General features: G+C 42.6%; 1 pseudogene; it reads right to left on the reverse strand.

The window, feature by feature from the left end:
* LOC149220748 (tropinone reductase-like 1) overlaps positions 1-13,653 on the reverse strand; it is a 240,856-nt pseudogene that overhangs the window by 116,036 nt on the left and 111,167 nt on the right.

Here is a 13,653-nt window from a genome sequence, read left to right on the forward strand (position 1 = left end):
GACACTGACAACCAGGGATGGCCGACTAAAAAGTGAGTCAAGAGACACTGTAGAAAGGCCGACTCAGGCTAACTTCCATTGAACAAAAGCACGACTCAATGTGACTATGTGGCAGCATATGATGACTCTGTATAAGTCCGTCATGCAGGAGGCATGAACGAACCCTCCATATGATTGGAAGAGATAACCAATCAGGGGAGAACTGACTCAATAACAAGGTTATGGCATACCTAAGTCAAACTAAATCCCGCCCAAATGGAGGAGAATTTGTTTTGAGTGCTTTGTTCAAGGGTGACACGACTGACTCTAGCTGCCAAAAATAAATGGAAATATTGTCTAGTTCCCGCTCTTTTTTGGAACATTTAATTTTTTTGTCTTTTTCTGTTAAGCTGGAAAAAGAATAAAATAATGCTATGGTATAGTGGAAAGAACGAGTGTCGGTGCAACAGATGATCTAGTTCCTGGGAATGGAACGTTCCTATGCTCAATGCAGGGAGGTGAAAACTGGTCAATGACACTCAAAGGTGTGTTCCTTCCATAGGTCAAGGTGTGTCAAGCTGCAGAAGTCAAAGGTATGCAAGGTTGATTTTGCAGTCGTCATGGTCAAAAGTTGGCTTAAACACGAGTCCAAGTGAAGCCGGCTCTAGGACAAAAGGTGCAAGTGGTCAACATGCAATGCAGTAGTACAACTCAACACAAAGGAGCCTCTAGGGTATAAGGCCAGAACAAAGCGTAGAAGCTAAGAAGAATGAGTCTTCAACGCATAAGTCATGGCGGGACTACAGAGGACTCCCGAGCCTACTCAATGGAGCAGCATGGGCAACAAATGTCAGTGAGGTGCTAACTACGATGCCCATGTAAAGGATGGCTCTACCATCGTGTCATGATTTAAAGAATCGGCGAGTGAAAATGGCTTACGAACCATAACACGATGGGATCGACCCTATGGCAGATGTATCGGAAAATGGACGCTAGTATGCATAATGCAACGGAAAAAATGGTGTCCCTAACCTATATGCCAGTGAGAAAACGATACCTGCCATGATGGGTCAGTAGTCATGGAACCGTCTCGAAACTGAAAAACGTCCAAAATGTCCTGAAAAACAAACCATTCTCGACAATCCAAGCTCCCAAGTTAAAATTCACATGAGGCCAAACAAAATAAAATTTTGAAAAATTTTTACATTTTCAAAACTTATAAAAAGCATTTTGGACTCTCCATTTTTACCATTTGAGTTTGAGAGCAAAGGTTTTGGAGCAAAAGGAGCAAACTTCCCACAGCCAGATTCAACCATTCAAATTCGTCAAAATCCTCCAGGTAACTCTTATACTTAGCTTGCAATTGATTGTGACAGGTTTTAAGATTTTTGATTGATGTTTCACTGTTGAAATTTTGTCAAAAATTTCCTCACTGCGTATACGCGGGTTGGTAATATTGAACCCGCGTACACGCGGGCCCTATACGCGACTGTGTGCACAGGGACCCGCATATACGCTGCGAACCATTTTTAAACAAAAACTAATGGTTTTAAATCGATTTTTCCTCAGGATTCCTGTCACGTGGTGCGAAAGAGAGCACGCAACAGTTGACAATGAAGTTATGAACAGTCCAGAAGCTTTAGATGCACTACGGGGATGCGGTTTGCTTAAATTTTTCAAATTGCCAAATATGAAAGTGAACATGCGTCTGCTTGAGATGCTCATTGATTATTGGGACGTCGAGGAGGAAGCCTTTATGATCGATCAGATGCCGCTCAGGGTAGAAGTGGAGGATATCTATTTTATCACGGGCCTTTCTCGAAGGGGAGAGGTAGTACATTCCTGGGGCAGGACATGGAGTAGCCTCACGATAGAGGACTATGTACAGATCTACTACCCGGGACATCCCAAGAAGGTTGGGAGCCAGATTTCCATCACACGTGTGGCGAGTTTATCACTTAGGATTATCCTGTTCACCATGGCTCGAGTGAACGGATCATCCTCGCTGCATCAGGCGTCACGGCTAAACATGAGCGTGGCAGTTGACTATCTCACTACTGTGTTCGACTGGTGTACTCCTCTTCTGGCCAACATGAAGAGCTAGCTCACTTCTATCTGGAGGGGACAGACCAAGAACTTTGGATATGGGACTATCTTGTGTACTTTCTTTTTCGAGAAGGTTCCCGCACTCTGCCCCAGGGTAGCAGTTTCCATCAGCACCCCACGCGATCCACGTATGGGCCGGTGGGTTGATCTGATGAAACGTCTGGGTGGTGGGGAGGTCCCAAGGACTGCCTTCGATGATGACTTCTTCACTTGGTGGGATCAACAGATCATCGTCGTGGATGACTACCCCTATGCTGGGCTAGATTTCCGAGGAGATCCTGATCTAAAGTTACCACCGAATGCAGCATGGGGCGACATTGCTAAGATTTTCGATTTTATGATTTTTTTGGATTTTTCAAATATAATGATGAATTTTGAAAAATATTTTTTGATGAGATTCAAATGACTTATATGATGATCATGTTCCAGACGTTGGTCCAGTACGACTAGATGGGTTCCCGTGGCATGGATGGCACGGCCGAGGAGCCGAAGAGGTGGCTGCTAATACAGAATGGACTCTAAACAGTGTCCAGCGACACTTGGCGAGACTGAGCTGCCGAGTACCGATGGCCGTCATAGAGGACCTTCCTGAGGATATGCAGCGTCATGTGGTTGGCATGCCACGTGACTGGGTTCGCACTTTTCGGTGTGTGGCCACTGCGATAGTTGCATACTTAGACGCTCATCCTGAGCCGAGGCATTAGATATGCCGGACATGATTATGGGCATTTGAGTCCCAATTTTGTATATTTTTGGACACACATATGTACACTCGAGACGCTTTATGATATATATATATATATATATATATATATACAGTTTGACTTTTTGATGCTTGATTTTATTATGATGAATGATTGATGTGCCAGTCTAATGCCTGATTAGCGATAGAATCAGCTAACCAATTATGAGATCTTGGAATGTGCAAATAATTAATATAAGTAAATGATCTTTGCAACAACCTCACCCTTAAATACTGGCGATATAAAGATGGATCCCGTACCCGATAAATGTTATTTAATTGAAACACTATCAATTGAGAATCAAGATACACTACCAACGAGTCGATCCCATGAGAGATTGCCTCGGATAATAAATTAATAACGGCAGTATATTCGGCCATATTATTTGAAGCAGGACCGATACACATGCCTCTTGATGCCATCAATTGACCAGTTGGATAATAGAGTACCCAAGTTGCGGAAGCGAGATTTCGAGTGTGCCGATTAGCACCATCGGCGAACCCAAAATAGACCAAATCATCCATCAACACCTGCCACAGCAGACCAAAAAGTGCTTATATCATAAAACTCTCGACAATATATGTACAAATATACATAAATTACAAAGAAGCCATTGCCTAGCCAAAACTAAGCAAAGTACTTCTTTAAGTAGAGCCCGTTTCGGGGCTCCGCCAGCTTGTTGCCTTCAAAGTCGATTAACTCATACAACCCTTTTTCTAAAACTCGTTTAATAATGAAAGGACCGTACCACATAGGTTTAAATTTTCCTACCCCCAAGATGTCTTTATCTTGGTCATAGACCAAGACAAGGTCACCTTCAGAAAAGACTCGAGGACAGACAGACTTATCATACTGCATTTTAACCCTTTTCTTATGAGCCTCATTCATCGTGGCGGCATCTTGATGCTGCTCATCGAGATGTTCCAAGTGAACTAGGTGCTCTTCAAGACTCGAAGTCTCAGGGAGGAGCTCAACAACTAACTTAAGAGATGGGATTTCACATTCAACTGGAAAGATAGATTCCATCCCATAAACCAACTAAAAAGGTGTAAAACCAGTAGTCGTTTTAACGGAGGTTCGGTATGCCCAAAGAGCCGAATACAACATAATGTGCCAATTGGACCGATTTTTATCGATTGTCCATTGGAGTATCGTCTTAAGAGTTTTATTGACTTCCTCGACCTGTCCATTGGCTTGAGGATAATAAGGGGACGAATGCTCCTGACGGAAACCTAATTTAAGAGCCAATTCGGACATCAGTTGATTCTTGAAATCACTGCCATGGTCAGTGACAATCTCTCTCGGGATACCGAATCTTGAGACAACCTGATTGAAAAGAAACAATGCTGACGTGTCACTATCATTCTTATAAGTAGGCATGGCCTTAGCCCACTTCATAAAGTAGTATACAGCCACGATAATGTACCTGTGATTCGCCGCTGAAGGCGGATTACAAGTCGTAAAATCAATACCCCACTTAGTAAAGGGACTGACAGTGACAACGGGAAAAATAGGAGCTGGATGCGCTCGCATCTTCCGAGTAAAGATTTGACACGGGTGACAGCGTTTAACCGCTTCCACACAGTCTTTAAAGAGTGAAGGCCATAAATAGTCGGCACGTAAGATGCGCTGGGCTGTAGCAAGCCCTGATAGATGACCACCACAAGCTCCACTGTGGTAGTCATTGAGCACTGACTCTACTTCCTCTAAGGTTAAACACCGTCGAAGGATTGAATCAACCCCTCGACGGTATAATGTGTCACCAATGATAACATAGTTTTTAGCCAGGTGACGTAATTTTCGACGTTCATCCTTGGAGAAAGTAGAGGGAAACTTCGAAGTCTGGAGATAGACAATGATATCTCCATACCAAGGGTCGAGTGAAGAGATGAGGAATAAATGTTTGTCGGGAAAACTTTCCTCATAAACAGTATCCTCTCCACAAGGTAGCTTAGAAATTAGCTCCGCGAAAACCATGGATTTCTTAGACTTTGTAGACAAGAACTCGAGATCAAATTCTTGCAAAATGACTATCCATCGATTATATTTTCCCCCAATCACTCGCCTACTGAGGACAAATTGAAATGGATTGACTGCCACTAAGACAAAATTTTTGCGCAGCAGAATATAATGACGGAGCTGTTGGGCAGCGTGGATAGCTGCCAAGGCCAACTTCTCAACTGGAGAATAGTGAATTTCAGGACCTATTAAGCCTCGGCTCAAATAATAAATCACATGCTCCATGAGAGCATTGTCCTCCTGAACGAGAACCATACCAGTGGTTGATTTTGCCGCCGCGAGATATAAAAGGAAGTCTCTACCATAATCCGGTGGACTTAAAAGCGGGGCAGAGACTAATGCCTTTTTCAAAGCATCAAATGACCGCTGCGCAAAGTCGTCCCACACAAATGGAATTCCTTTCTGTAGCAAACGCATGAACCCTTTAGTTATCTCGGCATAGTTTGCTATAAACCGTCTTAATAAATTAGCCTTCCCTTGAAGACTTTGAAGTTGACGAATTGAGGACGGGGGAGGCAACTGAACTATTTCCTCAACCTTGAAGGGATCTACCCGAATCCCTTCATTGGACACAATGAACCCTAACAACCGACCGGATGTAATCGCGAAAACGCACTTGTTGGGATTCAATCGGATTTTATAAAAACAACATCTCTCAAAAACCAATTGAAGATGACTAGGGTGATCAGTTCTCTTTCGAGAACAAGCAGCGAGATCATCCAAGTATGCCTCGATGACATGTTTGATGTCGTGGAAAGCATATGACATGGCCCGCTGAAAAGTGGCTCCAACATTTTTAAGACCAAAAGGCATCTTTCTATATGCAAAGGTACCCCAGGGACATATAAAGGTTGTCTTATGTTGATCTTCAGGACGGATAGAAATTTGATTATAACCCGAAAAACCATCCATGAAGGAAAAAATTTCATTACCCGCACACTCGTCAATAATCTGATCAATGAATGGCGTGGGGTAATTATCTTTCGGACAAGCCTTGTTTAGGTCCCTAAAATCGATGCATACTCGGATTGGTCCTTGCTTTTTATCCACGGGGACTGGATTAGAAACCCAATCAGTAAGAGGAACAGGGCATATAAAACCCGCCCTTAGCAGCTTCTCAACCTCAGCTTTGATAGCTTCTGCTTTCCTAGGGTTAACCGACCGAAGCCTTTGACGAATCGGTTTGTCGTTCTCATACGTCTTGATCTCATGTTGAACTATAGAAGGATCAATGCCAGGCATTTCCTCATAAGACCAAGCAAATACATCTCGAAATTCCTTAAATAGGTCGGTGTAAATTTGAATTTCTTCAGGGGAACACTCAATTCCGATGAAGAGATTCTCGATGAAGTTAGGGTCCCTAGAGATGTTTATAGGTATCGTTTTTGAAATCACCGACATATTACCTTTGGCACGAACGTGTGCTGGAGCCAAAGGGTTTGACATCGTACAAACATCACTAGTACAGAGCTCGGAGAATCTAGATTCTACTTCCTGCAATGGAGGAAGAAAGTATGGACGATGGTGTAAGTCTTCCCAAGGTCGATCTATACCCATCATTGCTTCGAGGATTGCTTCTTCAGAAGGTAAAACTGTGTCTAAGTAGTCCAAAGCAGAGGTAGAATCAAGGCTCCAAGCAGGGGCCACATCACCATCTAGCTCCTCTTCGGAAAAAGGAGCAGCGTGGTTTTCTGCAGAGTCCACGATAGACTGATATCTAAGCTCAGCTGCAGATATAGGAAATTCCATTCCATTTACTTGTCCTTCAACTAATGTGGTCGTAGGTGAAGGCAAGGTCCAAGGGTCTGAAAAATAACGAGTTCAGAAGAACTCTTCTCGAGAGGACTCCTTATATGATGAAATGGCATTGATTTTAGCGAAAGGAGAGGGAAGATCAAATGTACCCATCAATGAGGAATACATTCCCACTCCTAAATTCTCAGTAGGTGGGCAAGGGTTATCCACTAAAGGAACAGTAGAGTCAGAGCTTGCTTGAGGATCGACTGGACAATAGCCCAATTGATCAACCTTAATGATTTTCCCCTCATGAGGAAAGCAAATGACACGAAACAGAGTTGAAACAACGACGTCCATTTCGTATACCCAGTTCCTTCCTAATAGGAGATTATAATCCAGTTTAGCATCTATGACCTCTACTTCAATATTGACGACCTTCCCTCCAACACATAAAGGAAATGCCGGGATAATCCCATGCGGCTTATGAGAATGACCATCAAATGTAGTCAAGACGGTGGGTGAAGGAACAGCCGAAGGCGATCCAATGGCTTTCCAGCATGACATCGACATGACGCATGTGGAAGCTCCTTCATCTATAACGGTGCGAAAAATATTTATTTTCCAGTATGTAGACTTTATTTGGAAAGCCATATGATGAGGGAGTCGCTTTTTGACATTTAACATGTCAAAAGTGAGCACTAAAGAATTAGCTGGATCGATTGCCCCAATCGCGGAAAGTAAAGCACTCATCTGAGTGGGACACGACTGGAGAACCTCTAAAGCGGACATGGCGCATGGGCTCTGAGCCAGATCCTCCACAATGGAGTAATTCTCGGTGGCCCTAGCATTAGGATTAATCGTCGCGCGTTTAGCGGAAACTTTTTGTATCCGTGGTATAGTCTCGACAGGGGGTCGCTCAATATGAAGGTCAGTACTTCCGGGAACATCCTTGTCCTTGGAAGTTTCAGCTTCACCATAATCACATGACCGAGTAGCCACATGGACGTTAGAACCCATCATGAAAACATTCGATGATTTTTCCCCTTCCTGGTTGCCCCCTGCGGAGGTTCCAGGGTTTGAAGTCGCGCCAGCAAGAAGTTGTTGCCCTTGGGGAAACAGGTTAGTTAACACAGTTTGAGAACTAGAAGTCCCTTGCTATCCTAACAAGCGCTGAGCGTCTTCAATCTTAGGGCAGAGATGAGTTAAGTGGTCTCCACTGCACAACTTGCATGGAAACTTGACTTTCTTTCTCGGCTCATTTCTACCACCACCAGCGTTGTTGCCGGATTTATTTGCATCAGGCTTCCCATCTTGGTTCTTTTTCTTACCTCGTCCTTTCTTTTTCCCATTGGAATTTTGATTTCCTTTGGGGTTATCAAATTGGACGGAATTAATTGAAGAAGTTTGGGAAGCCGGGGATTAGACGATGTGACTTGGTTGTTAGAAGCAGTTTGTAAGGACAACTGCTGCAATTGATTCAACAAGTTCACGGTAGTTGTGTCTACTGACCCGACGATACCATCCGTGTGGGGACCTGGCTTCGACTAAGCAACATCAACCTTAGACCCAGGAGCATCTGGAAAGTATTTTTGTAGGATCCCAGACTGAGAGTAGATCAATTCTAATTGCTGGGCCCTAAAAATGGCTTGCTCCTCAGAATAGACCCCAGACATGGAGACATCCTTGGAGATCTCGGGTTGTAAAGATTTCAAAAACCACTCGAGACGGTACTCTGGAGGGATTTCGGCTTTAATGAGCCTCTTTCTCCGTCTCCATTCCTGAATATGGTCAGAAATGTGGGTTGCCTTATCCTGACGAAAGGTGGCCAGAAGTTCAGTTCCGGCATCATAGCGGACAAGCAACTGGAAATGATTTAAGAAAATATTGGTTAAGTCAGCGAAAGATGTAAAGCTGCCCCCTGGCAACTCTATATACCATTTGGCCACATTACCAGTCAAGGTGTGCTGAAATAGTCTCAACCTAATCGAGTCATCGATAAGGGAGTTAGATGAGCACCATAAATGGAATGTGGTTACATGGTCGCCTGGGTCTTCACCGCTCTTCCCTTCGAATTTTGGAATGTCCGAAGGGAGTTTGGTTGGGACCGGAGGCTAGGCCAGATTGTACTTGATTGGGTCATTTGTTAACTTAGTGAGATCTAGAAAGTTCAACGTTGCCAGAAACGGAAGCCTAGGAGGACCTTGGGGATTCCACCCAGACTAGGCAGAACTCCCAAAGTTCTGAAAAGATTGTCCTGGAATTTGGGAGGCACCAGGCTACCCGAAGTAACCAGTAGAACCGGCTGAACCAAAAGGCAAGCCTTGTGATCCAGCAAAATTCGGAGTTTGACCAACTCCGGCCGCAAAACCTCCATAACTAGCAAAGTTTACTCCTAAAGGATTGTAAGGAGTTGATAACCCCTGATAAGGATTCCAAGCCGAAGCTAGGGGAGGAATACTTTGAAACGAACTAACCATGGAGTACGACCTATTCCCTTGTTGGCCGATAAACGGATTCCCAGTTCCCGTGCCACTAATCCCAGGGTTATTCCAACCTTGGAAAGGATTGTTGCTTTGTCCTACAGAAGAAAAAGGCATGGATCCTATCGTCGGGCTGGAATGTGGTATATGACCACTTTCGAAAGGAAAACCCTGGAATGAAGCCGATCCGCCCATCATGGATGTAGCGGCACTAAACGGAACTGATGGAATACCCTGTGAGTGGGTGCCAAATGGGAATAATCCAGTACCAAAAGCATTGGTTTGGGCATTTCCACTCGAGGACGGAATGGAGGTAGACCCAACTAAAGATGTGCTAGCAAGAGATCCAAACAAGGAAGCAAAGGAGATGGAAATCGTTCCTCCTCCTTGCACCGATGTTGGAGTTTGCATAGTCATAGCACTTGTAGAAGCCATGCTTCCAGTAGTGGTCATCGATGGTAAGCGCGTAGCGTAACCTGGACTTGACGGTCTATGCGTCAGAGTCCCAACGTATTGCAATACGTCCGGATGACTAGATGGCAGTGGAGAATTCGGAGCTGCTAACGACTCTGAGAGTTCTTCTACCTCTATGCTATTCTCCGCTTGAAAGAGAACTCGAGAAAGGACTGGAGTGTCCCTCTCTTGTTCAGAAGTGCCAGGCCTTTCTTGGCCACTAATGCCCCCGAGAGGAGGATCAATCCCCGATGCGTCAACAGCTGTGGGACGAAACCCACCAGTAGTATTACCTCTGCGCCTTCTAGGAGAAGGCTCTAAACTTGGTGGTGAAAGACCACGAAGTCTTCGAGACCGTCTAGGAGATCGGTCAGCCACTTTGAATTTTTTGTTATGATCTAACTAAAGACTCAAAAAATTGAAAGCTAGGCCAACTAAGAGCACAGAGCACACACTATAAAGTCCCTAAAGATACAGCCAGTCAAAAAACTTCCAAGTATTTCTGCTCCGGGTGATTAAGGCCAGACACCAAAATAGGAGAAAGTGAAATTAAGGGGCCTTCCGAAGATAGTCTGGGATGATGAGGGCCCAGTCCTATCAACGAAGGTATCAGAGGAAGTTACGTTGACCTCCTAACAATAGCCTGCGCCGGTGCAAGCCCCCAAGCTTCGCAAGGGTGCCCTCCAGTAGTACTGTCGAGAGTGATGCAACGTCAACCTCAGGTGCCATGGGATTCCCCTCCGCAGCCACCTGTGTAGATCCCTAGGAGTAGCAACTATGGATACCAACTCGTCGCAGAAGCCAGGCGGAGCAGTCGTGAGGTAAGTTCGGACAAGTAGGACAGGGGGTATCTCTCTTCCCTGTCTTCGCAGACCCTCGTGCTTAACTCCCAGATCCGGAGCTTTCCTGGTCTTCCTAACGCTATTGGATTTTCTCTCGTTATTTAGACTCCTACGTTTGACGTTTATATGGCCTTGGAGAGTTAACTCTCCACTTGCCTAATCCAAGGCCCTAAAATCCTAAACTTGTTGGTGTAACTGACTAAAACAAAAAATTTCTAGTGAATTTTAGTTAGGGCTTGATTTTAAATTAGGCTGTGCTTTAAGTCACAAGGTAACGGAAGTGAAACTAGTGGTGTTTTTTGACGAAAAAGAAATTAATAAAAACTTAACTACATGCACATGCACTTTTTCGTTTTTTGATGAAGAGCAATTTCTATAGGGTTCAGAGGAACTTCTAATAAAACAAAATTTTCTTTTCTTTTCGTTAATTCACGCTTCACACTCACAAAAGCTAACAAAGCTATGTATGCCTAAAAATATATGCAAATCTATCCTAATGCAACAAATATATGCGGATGCAAGATTTTAAAACTACTCTAAAAACAAAAAATGAAAGTTGCTTGCTTATCAATCTTTATCTTGCCACTTAAAATGTCTAGATGGAATATGAGATGCTACAATTCATTTCGTCTAAACACTAAAAACAAGTTCTAAGACAAACATAAAGCACTTTCACTCACTAAAAGGAAACCAAATGAAAACCAAGTTCAAGAAAGAAAAACTAAGATTTTCTTCAAAAGCAAGAACAAAAAGAGTCTTTTCAAAAAATGCTCTCAACAACACTGAAACTTGTGATTGAAGAATAGGCAATCAAACACTTTTGCGAATCGACACCACTCAATGGATGAAAACTCAACAAAAATAAATGTGTTTAAAATCGCTCTTAACAAACAAAAGCAGCAGTGAAAGCTTTGGCAATGAAAACCAAAAAGATCAAAAAGACAAATTCCAAGAAAGTGTCAAACAACAACTTTCATGAAACAAAGAAGTGGATGGTCACAAAAAGCGATTTTTGTCAAGCAAACAAAAAGTCACCAAAAGCAAGGTTAACACAAAGATTGAGATCAATCTTCCTACCCTGATGAATCAGAGCAGCCAAGATTCCTAGCAAGAAATCTTGTGTGATTTAGCAAAAAACGATGACACTTGAAATCAACAAAAAACAAGAACAATACTTCTTATAATCAAAGAGAATTCAGAACAAGATGCTCGCTATAAAAACAAAGACTGATACTGGAAAGTGACTGTTTCAGACTGACTCAAACTACCAGACAAACCTTCAGAGACACAAAGATTTACAAATCTTGAAAATTGAAAGATATACGCGACTGTACTTATGTACAGAATGCGTGTATACGCTACTGTAACTAAGGAAACCTGCGTATACGCGGGTTCACTTAAAGAAACATGCGTACATACGCCTCTGTAACTAAGAAAAACAGCGTATATGAAAAGCTTCAAGAAAAATAAAAAAACAAACTAAAGAAACTGGCAAAGCTTAAAGTTCAAGAACAGACCAGACAGTAACAGCAAGCAGACAAGGTAGCTGAGCCCTGATTGGCTTGAAAAATACCCAAACTAGGAACAACAAGAGTGTTGTCCCCAGTGGAGTCGCCAATTCTGTTGGAGGGAATTGCTCCCCTAGGGCTTTTTGGGTTGAAACCCTAGCAGACTAAAAGTTTTCTATTCAAAGAAACATGCATTCATACAACCATTATGCTATTATAATCAAATTCTATGATAAGGGTACGTACCTTTGGTCCTACGTTTGAGAAGGCCCTTAGGGTCCAAACCCTTCTTGGAGTTCCCTTCTTCTCTCTTATCCTGCAAAACAACCAATTCAAAGAACATAGCAGTATATGGACAAAAACTTATAAAGAAACCATCTTCATGTTATAAAGAAAAGTAGTTAGTTATGAAATCCAAACAACCATTTACATATGAATTCTAAACATGAATATCATTAACATAAAGAAGATTCATTTCGGGAACCAAGACATGTGTTTCTTTTATTATAGACAAATAAAGTACATAAAAAAGGAATATTTTCACCTGAGTCACCTTCAACAGGCTCCAAGCAAAGCTTCCTTCCGGATCCGTTCCAACCTCAAGCCTCTAACAAACTCCTTCCATGACTCTCTCCATGATGTCATAAATGGTGGATGAACATCAACACACAAGGAAACAAAGGCTTCCAGTACAAAATGGGGGAAGTGCAGAAGGCACAAGGGACTTCAGACCTGGTCAAGGGAAAAATATCAGCATAATAACCTTTCTCGCGCTTCTCTCCTCCCTTTGGCCTTCCCTTTGAGGTCTTTTTATACCTCTCCCAAAGTAGTTTTTTAGTTGGGAGTTGGTTGGGAACAGTTGGGGCACAGGCACTAACAGGTGATCAGCAGGTAAAACCCGCGATCTTCGTCCGAAAATAAGGAATTTTATATTTTTTCAAGTGTTTTAATACATACACGTGGGTTGGGTATACACAAACCCGTGTATACATGCATTTAACTCAGGGCAATGTCGTGTATAAGGGATAAAACACTGTTTTTTTAAATTTTAGGACCAGGTCTGGAAGGAGGGGTTGCCCTAGGCCATGAGTACAGCATCACAAACCATAGGAGTGAGATTTAGAGCTATAACACTCCAGCTGCTCTTCCCACTATAATTTATCTTCCTGTATGCCAATTTACAGGGCACAGGTGACTTCCTTCCCTTCAGCATTTACCAAATAGCTCTCGTACACCAGCTTTAGAAAATGGTAAGTACACCATCATAACTCTTGGCTAATAAATGTCTCAGAAAGCATGCAAGACAGGGAAAATTTTAAGAACCCCCCCTAAATTTATAAATATAATAAATGGGCGAATCACCATGGTATATAGGAAAAATGGAAGGCGATTTTATCAATAATATAATATGTATATATAATTTTTTGGCGAATCTCTCACCAGGCATGGCGAATATTTTACTCAATTATAAAATCTTGTAAGATCTTGGCGAGTTTTTCACTAAATAATAAAACTTTGTAAAGTCCTAGTGAATCTTAGCATAGGCTACATGCTGGTTTAATTCCCCCATTTAAATAGGCTACATTCCAGGTGAATACCATGGGTCAATACCATGTGCCATTTTGGTGAATACCATGGGTCAATACCATGTGCCATTTTTATTTTTATTAATTCTAATATTAGGGTTAATAATGGTTTTTTGCATGGTATTAATAACAATCTAGTCCATGGTATTTGTCCCATAGTATTTTGGCCATAGGTTTCACCTAAATATAACCCATTTTTT

Source organism: Pinus tabuliformis, chromosome Q (assembly GCF_031772625.1).
Source record: "Pinus tabuliformis cultivar Carrire ecotype Pingquan chromosome Q, CPIR1, whole genome shotgun sequence".
In the NCBI taxonomy this organism is placed as follows: domain Eukaryota; kingdom Viridiplantae; phylum Streptophyta; class Pinopsida; order Pinales; family Pinaceae; genus Pinus; species Pinus tabuliformis.